Raw genomic sequence first — 5,916 nt, forward strand, 5'->3', positions numbered from 1 at the left:
TATCTATTTTAGGTGTAGACATAATGCCTTAAGAAATATTTTGAAGAAAGATCTGAAACCTAAAAACCTGCATTCTAAATCCAGTGTAAATCTCCATTCACAGATAAGGAGATTGAGTCCTGGAAAATAAAATGAGTTAACCCAGATCAAATTATGAGAGTCTGAGAAAATCAGGGCTGGAACTCAGGGCTCCTCAATTTCATACTTACGCTCTTCTGACTCCAGGCCACAGTTTCTCCATGTACAGCTGCTTATTAGTGGAATAATGCTTGAATAAGATTTGTGTTGCCTTTCTAAAATATTTATTATTTCAGATTCAAATAATTACCATATTCTCAGTTTCTTACAAATTTTTTTAAATTTCAAATTAAATAATTATACTTTCAGATTGCTGAAAATAATACATGGATAGTTGAGGCTTTCATAATTTTTCACAAAGAAAACAAATCTATATTGACATTGCTAGAGCAGTGTAGAAAGCTTGATTAAAATTTGCTAAATTTAAGTATCTTCCTAAATTGATTATATAATCTAAATTTTCTGCACACTGTTTCTCAATTTCTCTTAATGCATTCATGGACAGACTCCAGTACACAGCCCCACAAAGCAGAATTGGTTTGTGATTGGAACAAATGAGAAAGAAAATATATGACCCATGAGCATTCTACTAAGCTAACACAATGAATGTGTTTCTCCGCCAGGTTTAGATTAACCACTGATTTGATACACCAACTGGCCCATTTCTTGTAAATGGGTTTTCTTCTATTCAGTGTTTAGTAAGCTCTTTGTCAACAAGATAACTCCCTAGGCTAAATAAAAATTCCCTTAGACTCTGACAGCCTTGGAGGATTATTTGCTCACCAGTGATTTTTAGAGACCTCTGACAACTTCATTTTGATATATTTTCAAAGCAAGTTTATTATTAACTCTAAACACTTAAACATTGATACTTTTAAAGTCTTAATGCTCAGAGAATAATGAGAATCCTACCAGGACTTTTGATGGCTATTAAGAAGATGGGATATCTAATTCATTTCTTCATTTATTACAAGGAAGGTAAATTCAAGGCAGCAGTAATTCACTTGATTAAAAGAACTTTTCAGTCCTGAAGGGCTGTTTATGGATCCCATGATTGGTTCTATGGGGAAAAAATATATATAATGAGGGCAAAAAGTTGTCCCAGCATGGGCTTCACGGGCCAGCTACATTTCCAAGATTCTATTTGTTGGTAGTTGAACACTGAAAACTAAAAAAAAAAAGATTATGTTTACAGTTTGCAATTATAGTTCATATTATTTACAACACAAGAGAATTTATTGCTTCTTATTACTTTAAGTAATCAGTGGTCCCTGAGTACTTAGTTATTTGATACATAAATTCAGTATACTCAGACCTTGAAATCTACCTCTGTCACTAATTGGCAGTATACCTTTGATCTTGACCTCATATGTATATGAAGATTAAACATGATAATGTACTCAAGGTACCCAGTATAGCACTTGGCACATAATAGTCAACCAATATTAACTTCCCTCCTTCCTCCTTTCTCCCTTTTCAAGCACGTACACCTTCACTACATATAATGCCAGAGATTAATTCATTAATTTATTTTAAAAAGTATTGCGTACACACTATGTATCAGTTTGTTTGCATTGTACTTGGCAACAGAGCTGTATACAAACCCAACAAAGTCCCCGTCTCATGTAATTTATACTTTGGTGGGAGACAGAAAATGGGAGCAGTGCTTTACCTTAAATGAATCAGTCAAGAAAGGCTTCTCTAAAGAGGTAAAGCAAAAAAAGTCATGTGAAATTCTAGAAAGTAGTTTTCCAAACAAAGAGAATGGCTGATGCATAAGGCCAGAGAGCACCTGGGTGCATCAGAACTTAACATTAAGCGGGGCAGTATAGCTAAAATTCCTGATGGAAAACAAGAGACTTAGATGAGGTTCTCTCGTTCATAAAATGAAGCTGAAAAAGAGTGGATTCCAATCACGAGCTGAGCCTAAGACTTATGTGACACTGTGATATTAGGAAAAAGAGGATGAGGATAGCCTGTTGACTACTAGTGAGTTAAGCCAGCCACAGGTTGTATAACCAATCTTCAATATCCTCAATATGACAAAAGGAAAAAAAAAAAAAAGAGTTTCAACCTTATAATATAAACTTGGTCTTTCCTTTGTGACAGAGGAGCCAGGTAGAAGCACTTGCAAACCACTCCGCATAAAGAGGGAAAACACATAGGGAAAAAAGATAGAAAATGTCTTTTAAGACCTTCCATTACCACTCTCGTTTGCTCTAGGGAAGGTCTACTACCATGCTGTGAGAAGCCCTGTAGAAAGGCCACAAAGTGAGGAACTCAGACCTTCTAACAACAGCCATATGAGCCAGCCTTCTTCAAGCAGATCCACCAACCCCAGCCAAGCCTTCAGAAACTGTAGGCCCTCCTGCCGTGTTGAATGCAACAGCCTCATGAAAGACCCTGGGCAAGAACAACCCACCTAAGCTGTTCCAGGATTGCTGACCCTAAGAAACTCCATTATGCAGGGAGACAAGCCAACAACCATGCCCATCTGTTGAGCATCTCTGGCCCCACTTAACTAGGGAGCCAGAACAGTGACTCTGAGCAGCCTCGGAGCCCAGCCTACAGCCACACCCTAGCAGCAGCGCCCAGCACTGGGCCCTGCCTGATTGCTGAACTCAGCCCGCGGCTTCACCAAAACAGCCCAGCCTGTGACATCGCCCAATTGCAGAAGATAGCCTGCGGCCACACCCACAATAAAGCCAGGACAACTATTGCGACTGGCCATAGAACCCAGTCTCTAGCCCAATCAACTGCAGGATACAGCTGGAGTCCCGCCGCCTCCCCACTCCTGCTTTTGACCAACGAGCCTGGGCAGCGACCACACTCACCAGCTGAGCATATCCAATGGCCTACCTACCCATAAGCCAACCCTGTAGCGCTGCACAACTCGGGGGCACAGTCTGCATTCCTGACCTGATGTCAGAGTACAGCCCAAGTGCCCATCCAATTGTGAAGCTGGACCTCTGGCCCCACCTGAACCCAGAGTCCTGCCACGGGTACCATCCAATCAGGAAGTAGAGCCTATCCAACCAGGAGCGACTGCGGAGCTCAGTCGGTAGCCCTGCCCTATCGCGAGATCCAGCCCGTGATACTACACTGCCAAGGAGCACACCTGTGACCTTGCGCCTACCAGAGGTCATTGCGAAGCCTAGCTAGTGGCCTCAATTTACCACAGAGCAGAGCCAGCAAACCCTCATGACCAATGAGCCCACCCAGCAGCCCCCCCATAAATGCAGGACCCAGTCAGCAGGCCCACCCAGCCCCGGAGCCTAACCAACGGCATCCCGGTCCCCCGCCTCAGAGTGCAGGCGGTAGCCTCACCCATCTAAAGATCCAAAAGACCCAGGTAGCAATCCCCACCTACCGGATGCTAACAGCTGACTTGTCCAGTACCCCAAACGGAGCTGACTAATAAAAGTCTTTCCTGGCCTAAGCAAACCTGTAAAGTCTGGAAGAGAGTGCTTACTCAAATGCACAGAAACAAAGACAAGGATATCAGAATCACAAAGGAATCAGGTAAGCAGGACACCACTAAATGAAACAAAGCCCCAGTAACTGACCCTAAAGAAATGGAGATCTATAAGATTCTTCAAAAATTAAAAATAGAATTACCATATGACTCAGCCATCCCACTTTTGAGTATATAGCTGGAGGAGTTGAAATCATTATCTTATGAAGACTGCACCTCTATGTTTATTGCAGCATTATATACAATAGATAAGACATGGAAACAATCAAATGTCTTTCAATTGATGAACAGATAAAATGTAGTATATATACATACATTGGAATTTTATCCAGCCATAAAAAGAAGGAAATCCAGCCATTTGCAACAACACAGATGAACCTGGAGAATATATGCTAAGTGAAATAAGCCAGACAAAGAATAACAAATACTGCATGATCCCACATTTATGAGGAATCTAAAATCATCAAACTCATAGAAGCAGAAAGGAGAATGGTAGTTACCAGGAGCTGATGGAAGGGAGAAATGAGGAAATGTCAGTCAAAGAATACAAATTTCAGTTATGCAAGATGAGTAAATTCTGGAAATCTACCATACAACATAGGACCTATCTTTAGCAATATTAAATAAAATTTTGCTGAGAGTAAGTCTTACTATGAAAGAAAAAGATTTTTTTAAAAAAAGAGAGGGGGGATAGGAGGAAACATTTAAAGGATGGATAAATTTAAGGCCTTAATTGTGGTGATGGTTTCACAAGTATATGCTTATCTCCAAGTTCAACTTGTATAAATTAAATATGTGCAGCTTTTTGTATGTCAAGGATACCTCGATAAAGTGGTTTAAAAAAAAAAAAAAAAAACAAGGAAAAAAGGGACATGGACCTCAAGGACCTAATTACAAATAAGATCTCACTCTTGCATCCTTGGTCCTGCCACCAAGAGACAAGCCAGAAAGAAACCTGCCAGATGTGGAGTCTAGGTAGGGAGATGTCCAGCAGCTGGTGCAGCTTGGCAAGGCCAGTTCATAGCAAACCAAGGCCCACTAGAAGAGGCAGATGGTGATTGGTATAAAGAAAGAGCCAAGTAAGTGTAGGTAGCTACTTCTGGTCTTTTTTTTTTTTTTCCCCAGAAAGAATTTAAAGTGGCTTATATAGGCACTTTTATAAAACACAGCAAGATAACATGAATTAGAAGAAAGTGGGGGGAAATGAGAAACGAGGATACAGACAGAGAATAGAGTGGGAAGTCTATGCATCAATTTCCAAGCAATTTTAGCAAGGCCACAGATATAGCTCTAAGCTTTCTGGAAGCCAAGGCAAAGAAGGAGACTTGATTCATGTCTCAATTCACCATTTCTGAGATAAAAACAAGTGCAGTGCAAGGAAACAATTTGAATAACAAAGTAAAGTAATACTGGTTTGTCACCCAAGGTCTGAAATAAATATCATGAGTTTATTTATTTAACAAATAGAGAAATAAATAAATGGGGAAGAAGGGACTAACCTCCCACAGAGAGCTGTTCCAAATAATTTATGTGGATATTCTGCCATCAAGGAGATGGAGCATAACTCCTCACTGTTTAAGTGTGGGCTGCACATAGTGACTTCTTTTCAAAGAATACAGTATAGAAAGGAGTGGGGGGAGAATAACATTAGAGACCTGATAAAACACTACCTCACCCCAATCATCAAGGTCAACATCAAAGGTAATAATCATCTTGACAGTACGTCCTCTTGATATGATGTAATGAAAATGGCACTTTATCTCTCTGCTACGTGTTTTCCTTCCAAAAACATGTAACCCCAATCTAATCATAAGAAAAACACCAGACAAATCCCAACCAAGGAGCATCCTATAAGGTATCTGAACAATACCCCACAAAATTGCCAAGGTCTTCAAAAAAAGGAAAATTTGTCACAGCTTAAAGTAGCCTAAGGAGACGTAATAACTAAATATAATGTGGTATCTTAAACAGGATTCTGGATCAGAGTAAGAGCATTAGGTAAAAACTAAGAAATATGAATAAAGTTTGGACTTCAGTTTATATTAATGTATTGATATTGAATTATTAATTGTAACAGATGTGCCATACAAATGTAAGATATTAGTAATAGAAGTTTAATGTGGCCTATATAGGAATTTTTGTACAACTCTCACCTATTTTCTGCAAATCTAAAATAACAGTTTATTGAGCTGAAAAACCTGTCACACTCTGAATTGAAAATAGATAAACAAATGCACATACATGCTTGTTCACAGCAGTACTATTTGCAACAGCTAAAGGATTGAGACAGCCCATACATCAAGGAATGAATAGATAAACCATGGCACATACATACAATGGAATACTACTTAGACATAAAAAAA

Source organism: Pteropus alecto, unplaced genomic scaffold (genome assembly GCF_000325575.1).
Source record: "Pteropus alecto unplaced genomic scaffold, ASM32557v1 scaffold3, whole genome shotgun sequence".
In the NCBI taxonomy this organism is placed as follows: Eukaryota; Metazoa; Chordata; class Mammalia; order Chiroptera; family Pteropodidae; genus Pteropus; species Pteropus alecto.